This window comes from Gorilla gorilla, chromosome 17, assembly GCF_029281585.2.
Source record: "Gorilla gorilla gorilla isolate KB3781 chromosome 17, NHGRI_mGorGor1-v2.1_pri, whole genome shotgun sequence".
Lineage (NCBI taxonomy): Eukaryota > Metazoa > Chordata > Mammalia > Primates > Hominidae > Gorilla > Gorilla gorilla.
This window is the reverse complement of record NC_073241.2, coordinates 53189238-53214098: the sequence shown is the minus strand read 5'-3', so window position 1 is coordinate 53214098 and position 24861 is coordinate 53189238. Positions and strand designations below refer to the sequence as shown.

Below are 24861 nucleotides of genomic sequence, written 5' to 3'. Positions count from 1 at the left end.
ACATTTTCTGTAGCTTTGCCCGAAGAGAGAAGCTGTTTTCTCTCAGAGATGGAACATGTTAGCCGGTTGCCATGATGTCTTCATTTGTCCATCGCTGCCCCTCTGTGAGCAGGCAGCCATCAGGACAGAGAGTGGCATGCTGGACAGGCCGACTCTGACAAGGAGCAAGGTGAGAAGTGGGACCCATCCCACTCAAATGAGGTTGCCATGGTTATCGCCCCTGGGAGGATCTGTGCCCCTGGGGGAGAAAGGTTTCCTAACACAATACAGAGAGATGGAGAGGCCTCAGACTCTAACTTCACACATTTCAACATTTTGTTCAGAACCAATTCCAGATTCTGGAACAAAACCTTCCTCCCTTTCTTTTTCCCTCCCTCTATTTACTTCTGCCTCCTTCCTTTCATTCCTCCTCCCTCCTTCTCTTCTCTTCTTCTGTCCTTCCCTTAGAGACACATAATTACATAAACCCCAACCCTCAGTTCACAGCCCTCTCTCCTGGCTGTCCTGCGCAGCATCTTGGAGCAGAGCATTTTAAGTGCTTAGTGTTTCCCTGCTTTTCTCCTTCTCTTGAATGGGTGGCTGGCTTTAATCCTTCAATTCCCGAATGCTGTCACCCTGACACTGGGAGGCATGGGGGCCAGCAGCCCATAACCTGCTGTGACTGTGGAGGTACAGGGATGGCGATATTCATATGCTTACTCACTTGCCATCTAATGCGATGCGGACTAAATCTCCTTTGAACAACCTTTTGTTTTTAGAGGAAACAAACTTTCCAAAGATGTGCTGCATCGAGTCCTGAGTGGAAGCACAGGGGAGCTGCAGGGAGTGCAGCCCTGGCAGTGTCAGGGTTCCCTGCAGCACCTTCTGTCCCTAGTGCTGAGCAGCTGTCAGAGGGAGTGCTGCAGAGAGCTGCCCGCTGCCTGCTCAGGAAATCCTTTGCAAACTTCCCCTGTCACAGAGCATTAGAGCGGAGCCCAGTGAGTTACTGCCTGGCCTGCTATTTCTAGCCACCCCTCTCTTAAGCAGACATATGTACACAAGAGCATTTCTAGACAGAACTAGGTTTCCTGTCGCCTGTGGCTTCAAACAGCCTTTCATTATTAATCCTTTTAAAGAACATGACCTGCACCTGTTCAGACTTTAGCAGGATTACAAGTAATTATTGGAAAAGAAGCGTGAAAAAGGTAGGAGCTCAGTTCTGTAGTACAAAAGTCTTGCATGGTGTCCGCCACCACCATATCTGCCACAGTCTCTCAGAATTCATGCTGCCTTGTGGATTACTACACAGCTCCCTGAATCTGGGTTAGGATACCTTTAAGGACAGAGTAACATACTCTCGAAGAGTTGAAAATAGGAAGAGGAGGAACAATTGAACAATTGTATATTGCATAGACATATACTTTGTGAAATCCTCAAAGCTTCCTGTGCTGAACAGTGTTTTTTTAGATGGAGTCTTGCTCTGTTGCCCAGGCTGGAGTGCAGCAGCGCGATCTTGGCTCACTGCAACCTCCGCCTCCTGGGTTCAAGCGATTCTCCTGCTTCAGCCTTCTGAATAGCTGGAATTACAGGTGCCGCCACCATGCCCAGCTAATTTTCATATTTTTAGTAGAGATGGGTTTCACCATGTTGGCTAGGCTGGTCTCGAACTCCTGGCCTCAAGTGATCCACCCACCTCAGCCTCCCAAAGTGTTGGGATTGCAGGCATGAGCCACCTGCACCTGGCTTGCTGAACACTTGATGATAACAATCACTATTATTTCCTTAGCAGTATCAATTTCATCATCAGGCAGTATAGACTAGTACATTTTCAAAAGATCTTAGCTCAGTTAAAATAGTTGGGCTCCATTCCATTTTAATAATGTCTCTTTAAGACATTGAGTTTCTTCCAAATAGCATAAATCAAGGTGACAAGATTTAGGAATAATAATCAATAAAATATGTCATTTAAAATGATCACACAGTTTTTAAATTAGAAGCCAAGAGCGTGTTAATTATTCCTTTGAGAACGGCATAGGTTTGTTGCAACTTGTAAATTAGTTTAGAAGCTAAGAATCTTAGCTGCTCCTTGAATTGATTCCAGAATTACTGCAAACTGGGTATGGGGATGGGGCATATGAGAACTACTAAGGTTGGTACAAAATATATCCATGATCTTAGCATTTGTGCCCTATGAAACAGCATCTGAGAGAACGACTTGGGTACAGGTAATTATAATCCTGGGAAGAAGGAGTTAGGAAGTAGCGAGAGACAGGGATGGAGGAAAAACCAATATAAGTGCATATAATTAAGGCACTTACTAATATGGGGTGTATTAGTTATCAATTGCTGCTGTAACAAATGACCACAAATGTAGTGGCTTACCACGACAAAAAAATTAGTAGCTTACAGTTCTGTAGGTCAGAAGTCCAACGTAGGTCTCACTGAGCTAAACATCTCAGCAAGGCTGTGTTCCACTTGGAGTCTCTAGGAGAGAATCCTTTCTCTTTTCTAGTTTCTAGAGGTTACCTGCGTTCCTTAACTTGCAGCCCATTTCTCCATCTTCAAAGCCAACAGCATCACATCTCTCTGAGCCGTTTTCTGTCATCACACTCTTTCTGACCACAGCTGGGAAAAATTATCCGCTTTGAAGAACCTATGTAATTAGATTGGGCCCACCTGGATAATCCAGGCTCCTCTCCCTAACTCAAGGTCTATAATCATATCTGCAAAGCCCCCTTTACCATAAAAGATAACATAGTCACAGGTTCTGGGGTTAGGATGTGGACATCTTTGGGGGCCTTTAATCTGCCTGCAATGGAGGCAATGGGCAGTCAGCAGTCAGGGGAGTGCTCTTTTCTAATGGGGCTCTCAGGAGTATACAGAATCCCAGAATTGTCTACCTGAAGTACAGAAGCCGGAGACGTTATCAGCTCCCATCCTCTGCTGGTTGAAGGTTCTTCCTGGAGATAACTTGCCTGCACCTCCAGGCTGTACTTGGCATAGAGCATCCTGGGCCCTGTCAGCACAAAGCAAGAAGAGCTGGCATGAAATTGTTCCCTACAGCTGTGCTGAGAACAGAGATGGGCCAAGAGGATGTGAAATAGGCAGGCTACAAGTACCTGCTACATCTTTGACATGGCATCACTTAGGCATGGAGCTTGGATACTGGAGTTCAAACCCAAGGCCTGCCACTCACTGGGAAGCCTTTACAGGTGTTAGATCTTTCTGAAGTCTTGCTTTTTCCCATTGTTAGGTGGGGAGACTTATATGGACTGCATGGAAAGTTGGGAGTATTAAATGCACTAACATATGCAAAGCAGCTAGATGTATAAGGAGTGGTCAAAAAATAGCAGTAGGAATTTTTATCTATAGATCCAAAGAAACATTTATTGGTTGCCAGGCAGTGGGGCTACATCTGTGAACAAGACCAGTAAGGTCCCTGCCTTCACTGAGGGGCTTCCTTTCCAGTGCTGGAAATCAGCAATTGACAAGTAAACAAAGAAATATACAAGGCCTTACAGATTATGGCTGCTGCAATATACGACATGAATAGAGTAGGGTGATATGATAGAAGGTAAAGAGACAGGGGTATGGCATATGTGGTCCAGTCCCCCCCACTCCTGACCCCTTCCTTTTTTTTTTTTTTTTGTCTGATACAGTCTCGCTCTGTCACCCAGACTGGAGTGGAGTGGTGCGATTTCGGCTCACTGCAACCTCTGCCTCCCAGGCTCAAGTAGTCCTCCTACCTTGGCCTTCCAAGTAGCTGGGACCACAGACTCATGTCACCACAACCAGCTTTTTTTTTTTTTTTTTTTTTTTTTTGTATTTTTAGCAGAGACATGCTTTTGCCATGTTGTCTAGGCTGTTCTTGAACTCCTTATCTCAAGTGATTCATGTGCCTTGGCCTCCCAAAGTGCTGGGATTACAGGCGTGAGCCACTGGACCCAGCTCCCCTTCCATTCTAGGAGGACCTAGTGTGTTCAGGTGGCATCCAGGGATTCCTGGATCATGAGAAGGTGGCTCCTACCCCAATTCTAGGGGTAAATCACAATTGGTCTAAATCAGTGTGATAATCCTATTCCCTTTGGTGAGTGACTGGCTTAAAAGGAGACAGGAAACCCAATGAGATTCAAGGGGTTACCTCTGGGTGGGGGTAAGTGAGACTTCTGTTCCTGCCTGGTGAGGAGAAAGCCTCTTACCTTTTCCCCCATTCTCTCTGCCTTAAACAAAATGAATGAGCCATCTGGCCTGGCAACAGCCTTTTTGAGATCATGAAAGAGCAAGCATGAAGATAAAAGTGGAACAGTGGAAAGCTCTGAAGGGCTGAGTCCCTGATGATGTCATTAAGCAGCTGAACAAGAGCCAGTAACTATCTCTCACAATGGCTCAGTAAGAAAAAGAAAGCTCTATATTTTAAATGCTATGGCTAGACTGGTTTTCTGTCACTTGCAGCTGAACACATTCTTAGCTCATATGGATTGTCCAAAGCCAACATTTAATTTGAGACCTGAAGGGTCAGCCATGAAAAGAGCCAAGACAGCGTATTCAGGCAGAGGGAAGAAGAAGTGACATGATCTTACAAAAGCATTTAGAGTGGGTGAGAAGGAGGAAGGAGCTCAGGAGGCTGGGGGCTGGGTGGAGTGTGGGAGAGAAGTCTGTCAAGGTGGTGGTCACCCCCTGCAGGGCCTTGACTTCAAACCTTGACTTCCTGTCACCCAGGATGGAGTGCAGTAATGTGATCATGGCTCACTGCAGCCTCGGTCACCCTGGCTCAAGCAATCCTCCTGCCTCAGCCTTCCGAGTAGCTGGGACCACAGATGCATGCCATGACACCTGGCTATACACAGTAGTTTTTAAGTAGGAGAGAAACATATTGAAATAGGAAATTGTAATGCCCACGTTCTTTAATGTAGAATTGGAAACCTACAAAGCCTGTAGTTTTGAGAGGCTAATAAAATTGAGTTGTTAAAAATTATGCTGAAAATGCTGAGGGAATTCATCACCACCAGGCCTGCCTTGCAAGAGCTCTTGAAGGAAGCACTAAATATGGAAAGGAAACTCTGTTACCAGCCACTACGAAAACACACAGAAGTATGAAGACCAATGACACTATGAAGCAACTACATCAACAAGTCTGCAAAATAACCAGCTATCATCATGATGACAGAATCAAACTCACACATAACAATATTAGCCTTAAATGTAAGCAGGCTAAATGCCTCAACTAAAAGACAGAATGGCAAGCTAGATAAAGAGTCAAGACCCACTGTTGTGCTGTATTCAAGAGACCTGTGTTCACATGCAAAGACATGTAGGCTCAAAATAAAAGGATGGAGGAAAATTTACCAAGCAAATGGAAAGCAGAAAAAAGCAGGGGTTGCAATACTAGTTTCCAAAAAAAACAAACTTTAAACCAACAAAGATTAAAAAAGACAAAGAAGGGCATTACGTAATGGTAAAGGGTTCAATTCAACAAGGAGAGCTAACTATCCTAAATGTGCATGTACCCAATACAGGAGCACTCAGATTCATAAAACAAGTTCTTAGAGACCTACAAAGAGACTTCGACTCCTACACAATAATAGTGGGAGACTTTAACTCCCCACTGTCAATATTATGCAGATCATTGAGACAGAAAATTAACAAAGATATTCAGGATTTGAACTCAGCTCTGGATCAAGTGGACCTGATACATGTATACAGAACTCTCCACCTCAAAACAACAGAATATATATTCTTCTTGGTGCCACATGGCACTTACTTTAAAATCAATAAATAATTTGGAATAAAACATTCCTCAGCAAATGCAAAAGAACTGAAATCATAACAAACACTCTCTCGGGCCACAGCACAATCAAATTAGAACTCAAGATTAAGAAACTCACTCAAAACCAGACAACTACAAAGAAATTGAACAAGCTGGTCCTGAATGCCTCGTGGGTAAATAATGAAATTAAGGCAGGAATCAAGAAGTTCTTTGAAACCAATGAGAACAAAGAGACAATTACCAGAATCTCTGGGATGCAGCTAAAGCAGTGTTAAGAGAGAAATTAAATGTCCACATCAAAAAGCTAGAAAGATCTCAAATCAACATCCTAACATCACAACTAAAAGAACTAGAGTGCCAAGAGCAAACAAACCCCAAAGCTAGAAGAAGACAAGAAGTAACCACCATCAGAGTGGAATTGAAGGAGACAGAAGCATGAAAAAACCCTTAAAAAATTAACAAATCAAGAAGCTAGTTTTTTGAAAAAAATAATAAAATAGACCACTAGGTAGACTAATGAAGAAGAAAAGAGAGAAGAATCAAATAGACACAATAAAAAATGATAAAGGGGATATCACCACTGACCCCACAGAAATATAAACCATCAGAAAACACTATAAACCCTCTATGCAAATAAACTAGAAAATCTAGAAGAAATGGATAAATTCCTGTACACATACACCATCCCAAGACTGAACCAGGAAGAAGTTGAATCCTTGAATAGAACAATAACAATTTTTGAAATTGAGGCAGTGATAAATAGCCTACCAACCAAAAAAAACTCAGGACCAGATGGATTTACAGCTGAATTCTACAAGAGTTACAAAGAGGAGCTGGTAGCATTTCTTCTGAAACTATCCCAAACAATTGAAAAGGAGGGATTCCTCCCTGACTCATTTTATGAGGCCAGCATCATCCTGATACCAAAACCTGGCAGAGGTACAACAAAAAAAGAAAACTTCAGGTCAATATCCCTGATGAACATCGAAGCAAAAATCCTCAATAAAATACTGCCAAACTGAATTCAGCAGCACATCAAAAAGCTTATCCACCATGAGCAAGTCGGCTTCAACCCCGGGATGCAAGGCTGGTTCAACATATGCAAATCAATAAGTGTAATTCATCACATGAACAGAACTAAAGACAAAAACCATATGATTATCTCAATAGATGCAGAAAAGGCCTTGAATAAAATTCAACATCCCTTCATGTTAAAAACTCTCAATAAACTACATATTGATGGAACATATCTCAAAATAATAAGCCATTAATGACAAGCCCACAGTCAATATCATACTGAATAGGCAAAAGCTGGAGACATTCCCCTTGAAAACTGCCACAAGACAAGGATGTCCTCTCTCATGACTCCTATTCAACATAGTATTTGAAGTTCTGGCCAGGGCAGTCAGGCAAGATAAAGAAATAAAGGGTATTCAAATAGGAAGAAAGAAAGTTAAAACTGTCTCTGCAGATAACAAGATCCTATATCTCAAAAACCCCATTGTCTCAGCCCAAAAGTTTCTTAAACTGATAAACAACTTCAGCAAAGTCTCAGGATGCAAAATCAATGTGCAAAAATCACAAGCATTCCTATACACCAACAACAGACAAGCAGAGAGCCAAATCATCAATGAACTCTTATTCACAATTGCTACAAAGAGAATAAAATACTTAGGAATACAGCTAACAAGGGAACTGAAGGACCTCTTCAAGAAGAACTACAAACCACTGCTTAAGGAAATCAGAGAGGACACAAACAAATGAAAAACATTCCGTGCTCGTGGATAGGAAGAACCAATATCATGAAAATGGCCATACTGCCCAAAGTAACTTATAGATTCAATGCTATCCCCATTAAACTACCATTGACATTCTTCACAGAATTAGAAAAAACTACTTTAAAATTCACATGGAACCAAAAAAGAGCCCATATAGCCAAGGCAATCCTCAGCAAAAAGAACAAAGCTGGAGGCATGACACTGCCTGACTCTAAACTATACTACAAGGCTCCAGTAACCAAAACAGCATGGTACCAGTACAAAAACAGACACATAGACCAATGGAACAGAATAGAGAACCCAGAAATAAGACTGCATGTCTACAACCATCTGATCTTTGACAAATCTGACAAAAACAAGCAATGGGGAAAGGATCTCCTATTTAATAAATAATGCTGGGAGAACTGGCTAGCCATATGCAGAAAATTGAAACTGGACCCCTTCCTTACACTTTCTACAAAAATTAACTCAAGATGGATTAAAGACTTAAATGCAAAACCCAAAACTATAAAAATCCTAGAAGAAAATCTAGGCAATACCATTCAGGACATAGGCACAGGCAAATATTTCATAATGAAGATGTCAAAAATAACTGCAAGAAAAACAAAAAATTGACAAATGGGAGCTATTTAAACTAAAGAGCTTCAGCACAGCAAAAGAAACTATCATCAGAGTGAACAGACAACCTACAGAATGGGGGAAAAATTTTGTAATCTATCCATCTGACAAAGTTCTAATATCCAGAATCTATAAGGAACTTAAACAAATATGCAAGAAAAAAACAAACAACCCCATTAAAAAGTGGGCAAAAAATATGAACAGACTCTTCTCAAAAGAAGACATTTATGCAGCCAACGAACACTTGAAAAAAAGCTCATCATCGCTGATCATTACAGAAGTGCAAATCAAAACCACAATAAGATACCATCTCACACCAGTCTGAATGGTGATTATTAAAAAGTCAAGAAACCACAGATGCTGGCAAGACTGCCCGAGAAATAGGAACACTTTTACACTGTTTGAGGGAATGTAAATTAGTTCAACCATTGTGGAAAACAGTGTGGCGATTCCTCAAAAACCTAGAACCAGAAATACCATTTGACCCAGCAATCCCATTAGTGGGTATATACCCAAAGGAATATAAATCATTCTGTTATAAGGATACATGCATTCATATGTTCATTGCAGCACTATTCACAATAGCAAAGACCTGAAATCAACCCAAATGCACATCAATGATAGATTGGATAAAGCAAATGTGGTACATGTACACCAAGGACTACTATGCAGCCATAAAAAGGAATGCGATAATGTCCTTTACAAGGACGTGGATGGAGTTGGAAGCCATTATTCTCAGCAAACTAATGCAGGAACAAAAAAACCAAATACCAAATGTTCTAACTTATAAGTGGGAGCTGAATAATGAGAACACGTGGACACAGGGAGGGGAACAACAAACACGGGGGCCTGTTGCAGGTAGGGATCAAGGAAAGGGAGAGTATCAGGATAAATAGCTAATGCATGCTGGGCTTAATAACTAGGTGATGGGTTGATAGCTTCAGCAAACCACCATGGCACACGTTTACCTATGTAACAAACCTGCACATCTTGCACATGTATCCTGGAACTTAATAAAATAAAATAAAATAAAATAAAATAAAATAAAATAAATGATGCTGAAGTCAGAGACTACAGACCTCTAATAAGCACTTGTTAGCAAAGAACCTTGGGCATATGACAGACTGTTGACTTCACTGTCATGGGGAGACAGGCTCTGAGCTATACAGCCTTTTACAGCTAATTGTTAAGGAGAAAGGCTGGGAATATTTACAGGACATTTGACTTGGAGACCCTTAGAATATAAATCCTAATCTTGTTGGGGTGAAGGCCTGTTGTGTCAGATTGAGACTTCTTCTGTACTTTTGAATTATAAAAATGTCTTGGCTGATTTATAAGAACTTAAAAAAAAAAACACCCAGACTTTAAAAGTGTCATATTATCTCCTGTAGAATAAAAACCATCAATCCAAAAGCAACATACTAATTGATTGGCATAGAAAAAATCGTACTCAGCCCACTCTCTGTACCTTCTACGGGATTTGAATTCTTCTTTTTCTTTTTTTCCCAAGAAAGTATCAAGTCCTTGGTTTTTTTCCCTTCAGGCCTGATCGAAATAGATGACTAACACATTCATTGTAATAAGAGTCTCAAACATTTATTTCTCAATAAAGAATTTTCCTGAGAGACATGATCTGATGTGTTAAAAAAAAATCCCTTTGGCTGCAATGGGAAGAATGATTTATAGGAGAGGCTAGAGTTGATGTAGGGAGCCCAGTGAGGCAGCTATCACAGTGGCCCAGGAGAAAAATTGATGACCTGATTTGGGGAGTGACAGTGAAGACACAAACACGAGTACTGATTTGAGATGTACGTAGGAGGCAGAGCCGAAAGGACTGCCTGGAGGAATCAAAGATGACTCAGAGGGTTTTGTCTTGAGCAACAAGGTAGACAGTGAGACTCTTTAGTGAAATTGGGGCATTCTGGAGATGAACAATTTTAGATGAATTAACAGTTTCGATTTGGGCATACTCTGCTCCAGGTACCTGGTTGGTATCCAACTGGAGATACAAAGTAGGCATTTGGATGTGCATGAGTCTGGGGTTCACACAGAACAAAGCCTGTGTCTACAGAAGGGAGCTCAGGTGGTCCCCAAGCCACTCCAATATTTACAGAATTAACACCACCCTCATTTACAGGTAAGGAGTAGTTTGATATTAAAAAGAATAATGCTAATCTATTTTTTGGATCTGCTATACTCTATCCTTTTTTGGAAGCCCCACATTTGCAAAATTTGGGTTAGGTGTTCCTATTGTAGAACCTGCCATTCTGTAGTCCCTAAGCGATCCTCCATCAATTACTTAGGTACAAACAATGGAAGCTAGTGCTGACAGTGGCTACCTGGGATCAACATGGACAGATAAGTCCTATTAACTGTGTGATTCAGATCATTGGAAGCTAGCTATATCTTGGGTGACTAAAACTCCTTTGAAAACATGCCTTTGAAAGAAGATGTAGGCTCTGGGTGCTATTTTAGTACTTGGATTTTAAAGAGTTACGTTGTGTTTTTGTGTCTGAGTACAGAAGTCTTGAAAAGCAAGACAGGATTAGTAGGATCACAGCTGAAGCCCTTAAGCTCACTCATGTGTTAGCTGCTTTTCATAAATGTGGTGTTGTAGGAAGAATGGCTCCAGGAAATGTACAATCTTGTGTGTGTTAGGATAGAACAGTGTGGGGGAAACAGGCCGAATAAAGTTATTTTGGTGATTAATTACTATTTTCAACCAAAGTCTTTGGCTTAATTATCTGCCATAAGTATGCTAATTTGGCCAGCTGTCTCTAGGTAGCTAACTTTACCCCTAATTTAAAAGCTTTCGGCCAGGCGCAGTGGCTCACGCCTGTAATCCCAGCACTTTAGGAGGCCAAGGCAGGCAGATCACTTGAGGCCAGGAGTTCATGACCAGCCTGGCCAACATGGTAAAACCCTGTCTCCACTAAAAATACAAAAATTAGCCAGGCATGGTGGTATGTGCCTGTAATCTCAGCTACTTGGGAGGCTGAGGCCAGAGAATCACTTGAACCTGGGAGGCGAAGGTTGCAGTGAGCCGAGATCATGCCACTGCACTCCAGCCTGGGAAAACAGAGTGAGGCTCTGTCTAAAAAAAAAAAAAAAAAAAACTTTCATCTATGGTGGACGAATGCTTTCTGGAGGAAGTAACAATGCCAGCCTACCAGAGGGTAAGGATGACCATTTTCGTCTGGTGTTCCCAACTGTTTCTAAACCCCTTTTGATGAATGTGCAAAAATCATCATCCTCCAGAGAGACTGATTTCTCCTTCTTCATCATCATCATGTTATCAAAACTAAGCAGGAGGCCAAGAGTGGTGGCTCATGCCTGCAATCTGAGCACTTTGGGAGGCCAAGGTGGGAGGATGGCTTGAGTCCATAAATTTGAGACCAGCCTGGGCAACATGGCAAGACCCTATCTCTACAATGAAAAAAAAAAATTAGCTGGAGATGGTGACATACACCAGTAGCTCCAGCTACTCAGGAGGCTGAGGTGGGAGGATCGTGTGAGCCTGGGAAGTCAAGTCTGACATGAGCCATGATGGTGCCACTGCACTCCAGCTTGGGTGACAGCCAGACCCTGTCTCAAAAACAAATAAAAAACCAAGCAGGAAATGAATGGCTGCTATCTGCATCTTGGATAGAATTAGTGGGTAAGACTAGCAGTCCCTCTTCTTTCTCATGCTCTTGGAATATACCCCTAAAGGCCTTAATTTGTCTTTGAGAACACCAATACTAGTGATAAACAGGATGTGATGTTTCCATTTGTGGTTCTGCTTTTTTGGCTCAGATTAGCACAGGGACGACACTGGGCATGTGTATTAGAATGTGGGTCTGTTTTTTCTGGTATGGCGAGGCCAACAGATCAGAAGACAATTGCCGTTGAAAAGATACTCTGTGATACTCACATATTCCAAGAAAGGGGCCCACACCATGCCACAGGTGCCAAGTGGGGAAGTACCAGGGCCAGTCAGGCAGCAGAGAGAGTGAGGGGGAAACGTGGGCAAGAGTCTTTATCATGGTCTCTGCAGGAAGGAATGGCATGAGGCAGGGTAAGCAGGTTTACGATTTGCTAGTTTGAATAATTTCACAGGAGTCTGGGACATAGGGGCTGCCTCTTGCTGTCTGCCATCTGTCCCTAGGGTGATTAGAGTGGGAGCACATGGTCCTGAGTGTGAGAGCTAATAGAAGAGGTGGCACCCGGGGTATGGGCTCTGGGTTGGGTGGCTTGCATTTGAAATGTGCTCCCAAGCAAGTCATTTACTCTCTCTAGAAATTAGCTGACCCTGAGAAAGGCAGTTCCTCCAGGGTCAGCAAAGCCCCAGACATCTAGGCATCAGGAACGCATTATTAATATAGGGTAATAGTTCCACAAGGACTGGCCTGGTAACATGGGGCTTCCTCTCTCTTTTCTCCCCTCCTAAATGCAATAATCATACCCGATTCTCAAAGTAATTGTTGGGATTGAATGAGATGCGTAGGTAAGGGGTTGGCACAGTGCCTGGGACCTACCAAGTGCTGAATAAATGACACAAAGGTCTATTTGTGAGTGGCTGGAGCATGAGTGCCGCTCATGGAAATTCCGAGAGTTGTTTCATGGCACAGCGTGGAGAAGGGTAGGCGTGCTCCTTCAATACCTGACTCTCCTAGGTGGAAAGCAGTTCTCATCTGTAGCCAGAGATTTCTTTTTTCTTTTTAATTAAACACCCTCAGGGGCACTTTGCACATAGGTGACCATGTCATTCTCAGGGATCCATTGGTTGAACTGACTCAATTTTACCATGGGAAAACTCTGGACCCAGGAGAATAAATGGTTTTTGTAGTTTTCACCAAATAAATGAGGAGTTGCACTTTTTCTGAAAATCTTTCATGGATTAATTAGTGGATCCATTTCTTATTAAGCTTTAGTAGTAAAATACATGATGCTAATGAGGGCAAGGCTCGGAAATCTTTACATTTTAGTTCATCTCCCACTTGTGCAATTCCTTTCTTTCCTTCCTTCCATGAATATTTATTATGCCCAAGGCACAGGGAGGAAGCAATTTGCATAAAAGAAATTAATGGAAGGAAAGAGGACAAAGCTCAGGATGCTTCACATTGTCTTGCCACATCACCAGTATTTGCTTTTATTTTGGGTTTCTGTCCACTTTTATGAGTAAGTAAAAATACCAAGAGAAATGTACAGAGGGCATCTAGCTGAAGTCTGAGGCCAGAGAATCACTGCCCTGAGAAGTAATTAGTTTCCTCCATTTTAAATTTCCCTTCCTCTGACCTGAGGGCTTTATCCAGCTTTTAATTATTCTGCAATTATTCTGCAGTGTCTTCCGACCAAGAGGTGTTAGCTCTTGGATTTGTGTAATAATTGACAGCACAACAGTATCATTTGGACTTGAAATATCCACCCATTTGCTAACCCCGCTCCTCTTGGTCCGAGGTCCCAAACAGGTCAGGTTCAGATGCAGAGAGATGCTCTGTAAAAGAGGCCATGATCTTTCCCAACCTGGTCCCCAGTACTTCCCTTGCATGTACCCTCCAGCCATCTGAAACACTTGGTTTTTTCAGCTTTCTCCCACCTCCACCATGCAATTCCAGCACATGTGGGTAACATGTGCTACGAAGTCAGAGGACCTGCATTGCAAATGTGGCAAATTGCTTAAGCTTTTGGAGCCTGAGCTGCTTGGGCTATGAGACGGGTGAATGGTACCCACAGTCAGATGTGTTTCTGGAAGATATGACATCAGCATGCCTATCCCTGTCTCTGGCCAAGCCTCCTACTGGCCTGTGGAGGCTTCCCTCGGTGAGCACAAAAGATGTTGCAGGCAAATGCACCCTCTTCTGTACCAGGCAGAGCTTTGACTCAAATCCCTAGAAGACTTCTACCATGGAAATGGGAGCTGGGCCCTGTGTGAGGGTCAAGGAGTCTTTTGCTTTTTTTATCTTAGGGCTAGAGTTGGGCCAGCAATTTGGTTTTTCGTCAGGTTAGAAAACCTGCCCAAGATGATAGCATCCATGTGTAACAGAGCCCAGGCCCTAAGCCCACATCTGCTGATCCCAAAGCCTAGCTCCTTCCTCTCCCTCTCCATTTTATACTGATGGGCATGGAATCCAAAGGGACCACTTTGGTGCCTGTCAGATTAGTGAGAACTCAAAAACAAAACAAAACAAAACAAAACAAAACAAAGACAAATGGCAACAAGGAAACCCAAAACAACAGCAAAACAGAACAGCTGCAGCTGACCCTGGAGAAGATGCCCTGGGGGCTTCCTGGCTTTCCCGCCCTTTGGGGTAGATCATGGCAGATGGGCCACCCTGACTTGGTTTGATCCTCAGTTATTGCAGCACCCACACAACTCTGCTCCTCAGTCCCTCACCAAAGACTCACCTCCTGTGGCAGAAACCAGCCACAGTGGGATGAGACAGGGTGGGGTCCAGCGTGCACCATTCCTTGCTGCAGGACTCCCTGGTGAAATAAGGAGAGAGCCAGTGGGGTGTGGCTTAGTGGTGCTGGACCCGTGGGGTGTGGCTTAATGGTGCTGACCCAGTAGGCGTGCCTTAGTGGTGCTGCACCAGTAGGGTGTGGCTTAATGACACTAGCAGGAGCCCCATGATTATGCACGTGGAGTGGCAGGGTCAGCGACGAGAAATTCGGCAAGTTGGCTAGCCCAGCCTCCTTCCCAACAGTCTCCGCCAACACCCAACATTGACAGCACCAGCTCTCAGGAGAATGCTCTGGTGGCAGCACCCACAAGCTCTGTGGTCACAGGCTTTCCCTGCCTGGTAAGTGAAAGCAGAAGCTTTTAATGTGTGACAGTTTCTAGCAACTGGTCAAGTACTTGTGAATAACGCCTGCAGCAGGCAGCAAGTCATGGTAGGATCAGAGGAGGGCTCGGGGCCAGCTTCCCCTTCCCTGAACCATGGTAAGTGTTAGCCTTGGTGAGGGTCAAAGGCGAGAGGAGCCACAACAGGGTGGTGTAAATGGCCATGCATTAGACAGGCCCTGGGAGATGTTATTATCCCAGTGGCTTCGACCACATCCTGTACTAGGCAACCAGCTGTGAAGATGACTGGCAAGGTCAAAAGCAGCTGATTAATTCGGAGGCCCTGGATGGCATCCCTCCTCTGAGGCAAGGAGACAATTTAGTGCTTCTCTGCCTTCCATGGTTTAAATGTAACTGCGAAGGACACATTTGGGACACAAGAGTATTTGAGAATACTCTTTCTCCCTGGTCACATGTCTCATTTGCTATTCTACCCGGCAACTCCTTCCATTCTCCCACTACTCTTATCTGGAACACCTGCTCTTTGTTGCCAGTTGGGAATGCCGTGTGTGTGTGTGTGTGTGTGTGTGTGTGTGTGTGTGTGTGTGTGTGTGTGTGTGTGTGTATACAATCTGCTTAATTCTGATACTGTTTCCTTCCCTCCTTCCTGGAGGGGCTCTGCTAGTGTAATGAGCGGCACACACGGCAGTCAGGCTGAAGCACCTACCACCCCACAGGGGCATGCATGCTGCTTAGCTTAGCAAGGCTCCTCACTGTGATGCTCGGTGTGGTCCTCTGAGTCCAGGGGATCTGTGTGTCCAGACAGCCCTCCCATCTACCTAAAATGATAAACAGTCCTTTAACTCAGAACTTTGTAGAAATTCAAAAGATTTTGTTGAAAAGGACACTTAAAAATGAAAGCTATATACATTCACCATAAAGATATGTGTATAAAACAAAATCCAGAAGTTTCAGTGGTCTTTTTTTTTTTTTTTGAGATGGAGTCTCACTCCTGTCGTGCAGGCTGGAGTGCAGTGGCGCAATTTCGGCTCACTGCAGCCTCCACCTCCTGGGTTCAAGCAATTCTCCTTCCTCAGCCTCCTGAGTAGCTGGGATTACAGTCTTGTACCACCATGCCCTGCTAATTTTTGTATTTTTAGTAGAGATGGGGTTTTACCATGTTGGCCAGGCTGGTCTCAAACTCCTGACCTCAGGTGATCCACCCACCTCGGCCACCCAAAGTGCTAGGATTACAGGCATGAGCCACCAAGTCCGGCCTTTTTTGAGACAGAGTTTCAAAGACCTCAAGCGATCTCCCAGCCTCGGCCTCCCAAAGTGCTGGGATTACAGGAGTGAGCCACCGTGCCTGGCCTGGTCATCTCTTATACACTTCCAGGTGTTTCTCACCAGGGAACTGGAAAGGACTCTCCCCTCCCCTGGACACAGCTAAGATGAGGGCTTCCCAATCCTGGCTCTTCATTAGAATCACCTGGGCTGCTTTAAAGATCATGAATACCAGTCCCACCTGAGATCAACTCTGTGGGGCAGAGATACACACACCTGTATTTTAAATGATTCTCAGATGCTTCTGCTGCAAGGGCAGGTGAGAGCCCCTGGATGAGATGAGCCAACCAAGCTGTGAAATGAAGACAGTAGGTAACTCAGCTTTTGGCACCTGGAAAATGGAAATAGAAGAAAAAAATGAAATAGAATCCATAAGCCTTATTTTCTATCCGTCAGCCCACCTAACTGTTAATTATGTGAATCAGTGCCACTCAAAACCTATCTAAAACTATAACCCATGATATGTCCTCAGTTTCCTTCAGTAGCCACTGTCTGTGTACCTGGCCACTGGCCCTCGCACTGCCCATTGACATTTTGCCCACTCTTCTCAAGCCTTCTCCCCCAATCTTATCTCCTAATTCACTAGGAAAATAGAGGCCCCCAAATTTCCCACCTGTACACAATGCTATCTCTCTCCACCTACAGTCACCTCCTCTCCTCTAGGCTCAGGGGAAGAGGGGCTCTCTCACCTTTCTTCAAGGTCACTCCCTCCAAGAGTCCTCCAAGTCCATTTCCTGCCCCCTCACCTCTTCAGTAACTAGGCTGCTTTCCCTCTGCTCTTCCTTTTTAGCCTCTCCCTATAAACTATGTCTTTCCCAGCATACAAAACATTCTATTCTGCTTTCTTAAATCAAAACAAAACAGAGCAATCCATCACAATCACAGGTCCTCCAAGTTCTCCTTTTCGTTACAACTAAGCTTCTTGGAGGAGTAATCGACATGATCTGCTAACACCTTCTTACTTCCCATTCACTGTCTTCAGTCTATTGTAATCTGACTTCTGGCCCCATTGTAGGACAAGCCGCAGACAAAACCTCTCAGACACCGAGTTATAGAAGGAAGGGCTTTATTCAGCTGGGAGCATTGGCAAGCTACTGCCTTAAAATCCAAGCTCTCCGAGTGCACAATTTCTGTCCCTTTTAAGGGCTCACAACTCTAAGGATTTCACATGAAAGGGTCGTGATTGATTTGAGCAAGCAAGGGGTATGTAACAGGGCTGCATGCACCAGTGGTCAGAGAGAAACAGAACAGGGCAGGGAGTTTCACAGTGTTCTTCTATATAGTCTGGAATCCATGAATAACATCGGTTTCTAAGTTATGAGTTGATTTTTAACTACTGGGTTTAGGCCAGGCAGGCCCAGGCCTGGTTTTGGGCCTGGCGCCAGGCTGCCTGTCTTTGGTTTTACTTCCTTGTTGTTTTCTTAAAACAGGTGATGAGTATAAAACAATATAAAACAATATGAGAGGGTCTCTCTCTTCTCTCACCATCACTCCACTAAAATTGCCCTTATCAAAGATACCAACTGGCTCTTTCTTGCTAAGTCCAGGGCTTCACAGTAGATAGCAGGGGTCAGCACGTTCCCCCAAGGACCTGGCTCCTGCACAGCCCTGCCCCACAGCATCATCTCCTTACAAGCACTTGCCCCCTTGCTTTTCCCACTCACACTACCAGAGGTTCTCTCCAGTTCCCCTAAGCCACGCCCTCTTTCCTCTCTGTGCCTCTGCTTGTGCTCTTCCCTCTGCCTGTAATGCTCCTTTCCACATTCTTCATTCCTGAATTACACACGTCTTGGCTCAGGTACCTGCCTATTCTCTTTGGAGGTAAAGAGTTATTTCTAACTGAGATGGGAGAGGAAAAAAATGGCTTCCACCACTGGGCAGCACCATGGCCTCCCTGACGCTTCCTGCACAACACCAATATATGTCCCCCGGCTGTAGCAGCTCAGGAGGTTCGTGCTGCTTGGCATTCTACTAGAAAGTCTACCTTGTTGGCTCCTCACTTAAGTGCAGATTCTCTATTAGATCTGGATGCTAGTAATAGGATCATTTTCTAGGGACTCCTACATGAAATGTGAAATTCTATTTAATGCAAGTCCTTGTTCCTGTACTACCATATTTCTCACATTTGCCTGATTGTGAAAATCACCTGGTGTTTTTATTGAAAATGCAGATCTCCACGCCACTGCACTCCAGCCTGAGAGACAGAGCACGACTCCATCTCAGAGAAAATAAAAAACAAAAAAGAAAAGAAAATGCAGATCTCTGGGCCCCACCCATACCTGGGGACTCAGAATCACCAGGGCAAGGTCTCATCCTTATGCGTCACATATGTTTTGAGATCTCATTATCTCCTGGGAGGTAGGTCTGTGAGTTATGGCTGGCAAAGCCAATTACCTGCCAATTACCTCTTGAAAGAGCAACACTGTGCTTGCTGAACTGGAGAAACTGGGGCAGTTGAGCAACATCTGAGATCAAGGCAAAACAAAATGCTTGGTAAACTTCCCCTCATGAATGAGTTCTTGGCTGGTACTCCTTACTTTTTCCAGGGTGGGATTTCTTCAAATGAAATATTAGCTTTTTGCCCAAGGTGCACAGGGGAAGGGAGAGTGGAGTTTTGTGGGTCCTGGTAGCACTCTTCTATCTCACAGTGCTGCCATGGAATCCCAACACCCACCGTGGCTCAAGTTTCAGGGCATCTGGTTGAGTGGGGTCATTAGCCCTCATAGAGAGGTTGAGCTTAGGGCTCCATCTCCAGGTCACTGAAAATTTATGATGTGGACTTGGATATCCCCCTCATGCTTCATTATTGCTCAGGGATCCTAGTGACATCTTGATGAAAAAGCAGGATTTTAAGTATGCATTTTCTCTTGTCCCTACCATGTGAAACCATATGGCCCTCAGCCACCAGGGATAGAATTGGAGGATAAAGCAGGATTCACTTATCCAAGTTGGGGTCAAAAAATGGAAGCTGAGGTAAAGAATGGAGATGGTAGCCTCTGTTTTTAGGGACATCTGCACACAATGAACTACTATTAAAGCACCAGACTTATCCTGGTCAGTGCTTCTCTCAGAGGGACACAGGCCACCAGGCTTCCTGTTTCTTACACCTAACCCGACTTGAGGGAACTCTTTTTTTTTAAGAGAGAGAGTTTTGCCCTGTTGCTTAGGCTAGAGTACAAGTGGCACAACTGTGGCTCACTACAGCCTCGAACTCCTGGGCTCGAGCGATCCTCCTGCCTCAGTCTCCCAAGTAGCTGAGATTACAGGTGGGAGCCACCGCACCTGGTCTTGGGGCACATTTTATTTCCAACTTAAAACAACATTGTATGTATATGTCACATATTAATAATATATAATACATAAAGCAAACAATGCTATATGAACACCCTTATGGTTGCATTGTTACTCATATCTTTTTTTTTTAAGACAGAGTCTCACTCGGTCACCCAGGCTGGAGTGCACTGGCACGATGTTGGCTCACTGCAACCTCCGCCTCCAGGGTTCAAACAATTCTCCCTACTTCAGCCTCCAGAGTAACTGGGATTACAGGTGTGCACCACCACGCTCGGCTAATTTTTGTATTTTTAGTAGAGATGGGGTTTAGCCATTTTGGCCAGGCTGGTCTTGAACTCCTGACCTCAGGTGATCCTCCTGCCTCAGCTTCCCAAAGTGCTGGGATTACAGGCGTGAGCCACCATGCCTGGCTCATATCTTTCTTAATTAACTAGGACAAATTCCTAGAAGTAGAATGCACATTTTATTTTTTTCCTTTGGCTTTTTCCTTCAACTTTTAATTTAAATTCCAGGGCCCATGTGCAGGATAGAATGCACATTTTAAAATTTCAATATCTATTCCCAAATTGCCACTTTCCTGCCCCAAAGCGATACCAATATACAATCCTATTGCTTACTTATAGATTAAACAACCTTTGTCAATTTTATAGACAAAATATTATATTTCATATTTTACATTTATTTGATTTCTAATTAGATTGAAGATAGGCCTCATACGCTTAGGGGAAATTTGTATTTCTTCTTTTTAAATTATCCTGTCCTTTACCATTTTATTATTGGGGTGTTTATATATTTTTAGAATTAATCTGCAAGAGCTCTTAATCTGTAAGATTACGCTTTCTCTGTTATATGTTGAAATATTTTTCCAGTGCTCTATTTTAATTTCATTGCATTTCTTGCCATCTAGAAATTTAATATTCTTATGTGATCATATTTACTAATTTTTTCCTTATAATTTCCTTATTTGGTGCCATGTTTAGAAAACCACTCCTCAACCTAAAGCATATAAATAATTTTCCTAATGTTTTCTTGCAGCACTTGATGGTTTATTTCACTTGAATCTTCAATTCATCTGGAATTAATTTGGGTAGAAGATGCAGGATAAGGAGCCATCTTTAATGTTTTAAATGGTTAGCCAGTTACCCAACTTCAAGGGGACATATTATTACCTTGGATCAAAAAAAGTAAAACGAGATAATTTTAGTCTGCCTCCTCCAAGATTAAAAAAAAGCCAAAGAGGAGTATGGGCTGGAAAATCAAGAAAAGGAGGAGACTAATCCAAAAAATGGAAGCTGAAGTTGCCAGAAGTGAATGGCTGCACATTAGGCCTCCCAGTCCTCTTTCTCCTTCATGGTTAGAAAGAGGTATGGCAGCCTTCACTTGGCCACAAAGCTTTACCAGGCAGTGAAGATACAGGCATTAGGAGACTTGATTGCTTTACTTACTTTGACACAGAGGTAGCATAATGCTACCTTAGAATTTAGATGATAATTCCTCTTCCCTTTTCTTCTCATGCATTGATTGAAAATATATGTTAAATTTATTTACAAACTGTAAAGTGCTATTCAAATATGAAATATCATTAGTACCAATGAATATTTTTATTCAGAAGATATTCTCCACGGGTAATCCAGTCAAAATTCACATCACAACATGAGTATTAAATAATCAGTCAAAATGCATCCTCATGGAGCAAAGGATTTCTTGATATTCGTTGACACAATGGGCAGAGTAGGCAATATTCCTTGTTTTTGTGAAAAGCAAGAACTAGTCATATTACAAATATAATATTGTCAAAACCTAGGACAAGATTTCCTTCCACTCTTTGGAGGGTGTCTAAGCTTGGGTTCCCTTGGAGCAGACTCTGAGCAGGAATTTGAGTGCAGGGAATTTATGTTGGAAGGGAAGGAAAGACCAATAATAGGAGGAGGGGATGAGGGAAGGAGACAGGGAAGGTAAGGCAGTGGAGGAAGAAATGTTCCCAAGCCAGATCCTGCTGTGGGTGACTGGCGTGTAATCCTGCTGGAGAAACTCCGGGATATGGGGGAAAATGCAGGTTCCAGGGGGTGTGGGAGCTAGCCCCAGACTCCTGTGAGCCATTGCTGGTGAACTGCACTTATGACATTAATCCTCTGCACAGCTGATCTGCTGCATAGGTAAACAACGCTGGCTTCAGCAGCCAAAGAAATGCTGGGGCTGGCACTTAGAAGGCAGGGTGGCAGGCTCTCAAGTGGTCAGGGTGAAGTGGGTGCTGGCAGCATCTTCTACAGAGGTTTCTCCTTTTTTATCCCCCCCTCTTAGAGCCAAGGTCTTGCTCTGTCACCCAGGCTGGAGTACAGTGGTACAAACATAGCTCACTGCAGCCTCAAACTCCTGGGTTCAAGCAATCCTCCCACCTCAGCCTCCTGAGTAGCTAGGACTACAGGCATGCACCACCACACCTGGCTAATTTGTTTTCTCTTATAGAGACAGGGTCTTGCTCTGTTGCCCAGGCTGGTCTGAAACTCCTAACCTCAGGAGATCCTCCTATCTTGACTTTCCAGAGTGCGGGGATTACAGGCATGAGCCACCACACCCAGTCCCAGAGGTTTCTCCTTAATTTGAAATACATCTTACTTATGTACACAGCAATGCTATAAAACAGGCGAACATTTACTTTCTCCATTGTTTCCTCAGAATGGCAAATCAGGAAAAGTGATAAACATATGTCACATGTAGAATAGGAAACTTCTTTATTAGGTCTTTGGCTTTTTGATATTTGAATATCCAAATATTTAAATCTCCAAACATGCCTAGGAATAACTAAAGCCACAAGGAAATATTCAACTTTTGATACTTCCACTCCATGTTTTTACAGTGTTGTTTATAGTAGTTATATACATATATATTTTATATCAAATATATATAGTAGTACTTACAGTAGCAATATTACTACTATAAACACTGTAAAAAGAGTGAAAATATCAAAAGTTGAATATAGTTTATAGTAATATATATTAAGATATATGTTCACATTTATAGTAATATATCATATATATATTTGATAGAGGTTCTTGCACTGTTGCCCAGGCTGGAGTGCAGTGGTGTGATCATAGCTCACTGCAGTCTTGAACTCATGGACTCAAGAGATCCTTCCACCTCAGCTTCCCGAGCAGCTGGGACTACAGGTGGGTGCCATCATTTCCAGCTAATTATTTTATTTTGGTAGAGATGGAGTCTTGCTGTGTGGCCCAGGCTGCTCTTGAACTCCTGGCCTCAAGGAATCCTCTCACCTCAGCCTTCTAGAGTACTGGGATTACAGGTGTGAGCTAGCATGCCCAGCCAATAGTAATAATATTAACAATGATATTCTCATAACATTTTCACATCTGCCATTTCATTTAACTCTCAAAGAAGCCTTATGAAGCAAGGGAGGTAATTTCTGTTCCTCAAACTTCTAGGAAATTTTAAACGCCCTGACAGAAAGCTTACATGCTTAAACCGCTGCTGAAATTACAGGCCCAAGGGAATAAGGGGTGGCTCAGATTCAAGAGACTTCCAAGAGCAATAGCTCTTCTCCAAAGTGGGGCGGGGGGGCGGGGGGGTGGGGGGGGCTTTCCTCTCATTGTGGGAAAGTGGGAAGAGATAGTTTATAGGAAACTAAGGAATAGGAGAAAAGCCCCCCTGGGAGCTGGGCTAGGCAGAAGCTGTCCCAGTAGCAGCTGGTCTTTGGCCCAGGAAGTGCCCCTGATGTCCTAGGATGCATTTCATCCTCTGGCAGAACCCCTCCTCCCCCACTAAGGACACTGCACTTCTGGGGAAAACATGGATGTTTGGGATTTTTTCTCCCTTGACAGCACTGCCGTTGAATACTAGCTATGCTCAATCACCTGTTTTCCAGAATATAACCTTTATGTCTAAGGAAGCATATTTCCTGCAGGAATAGTAAATACCTTCCGAGATTTGCCTTTCAAATGGACACCATGCCAAGCTGCAGCTCCGCTACACAGCTCCATGCTGTTTAGAAATGCATGCTCCCTGAGTGTGAAACGATTAAAGTTAGTGGTTAATATGCAAAAGCCTTTTGAGCAAGTGATGATTTAATCAGTAAGTGTGTGCTGCTGTGTGACCTGTGTGCGTTCGCAAGACTCAAGTGCTGCAGAAAGTTCCAGCCCTCTGCCCTCTGAAACTCCCAATTCTCATTTTATCAAGGGCTCAATGTAGAGTAAAATAAACCACACATTCAAAATGTATGGAGAAAGAAATCTTCTGGAAATGGAAAGCTACACTTTATATACTGGGGTCATACAAGTCTTTATGAGCGAGGCAGAAAAGACATTTCCAGTCAATAGCATTCACCATCTCAGGCCCCTGTCCCTCTACTTTGGGAGAATTACGTTCCTTGCCCTGAGGATGATTAACAAGGATATCCCTGATTTCATCTCTGCTTTCTATTCCCAGCTACACAAACATTGTGCTGGAATTTCTATGCTGAAGAATTAAGCTATATTGTTTGGCAAAAGAAGAAACTGAAAACAAGAAATCCATCCCTTTCTACCACTGCTATTATATCATCCACGTTTAAAAAAAAAAAGTTTGTATGTAGTTATATACAACAAGAAGTTTCTGCTTCGGATTTCTCTGTTGGGCAGGGTGGTGGGAGGGATGGGGTCTCGAGTTTTTCCCAAGTGAAATCCTGGTAATCCTGCCTGAGAGAATCCTTATGAAAGTTTCACTTACAATGAAAGCAAACTTCCAAGGTGGAGGAGGGTGAAGCCGGCTGGCTGGACCGATCACTGAGGCCCAGTGCTGCGAAGAGAGTTCAGCACATTATTCCAACCCTTTCTGGGAGCACAGCCCAGGCTTGGCACCGGTTTGGTGTTCTCGAGTGTGACGCATTCTGAAAACCTGGCTGCGTCTGTGGCCCAGCTCCAGTTCTGCAGGGCTCAGCATCAGGCTGCCCCCTCTCCTAAGATGTTTTGCAGGATCGCCCCTCAGAGCTAAACACCCACCAGCTGACCACCCGTTCCAGGTGATGGGATTTTGGCTCAGATCAGCCTGGATCAGGGTGGACCTCTACAAGCTGGCTTGCATAAATGTAAATGTCTGCTGCCCATCTTGAAGACCATCGGCAAGCTTTGGTGGGTTTATATTCAGTGGCATTAGGGATTAAGGCAAACTTAAAATGATTCTGAGTGTAAACAGATACAGATATAAACTTTTGGGGGAACAATTTGGTAATAGCTAATAACAATCGTTAAAATGTTTATATCCTTTGACCTGATAGTGTTAGTTCTAAGAATTTACCTTAAGAAAATAAATAAATTTATATCCCACGA

General features: G+C 43.4%; 1 long non-coding RNA gene across 1 annotated transcript; it reads left to right on the top strand.

Annotated features, from left to right (window-relative positions):
- Positions 1 to 24861, top strand: LOC134757370 (uncharacterized). Its single transcript, XR_010131217.1, has 4 exons — positions 1 to 169; positions 18420 to 18607; positions 22613 to 22710; positions 23984 to 24861. It is a non-coding gene; the product is annotated as an uncharacterized lncRNA (long non-coding RNA).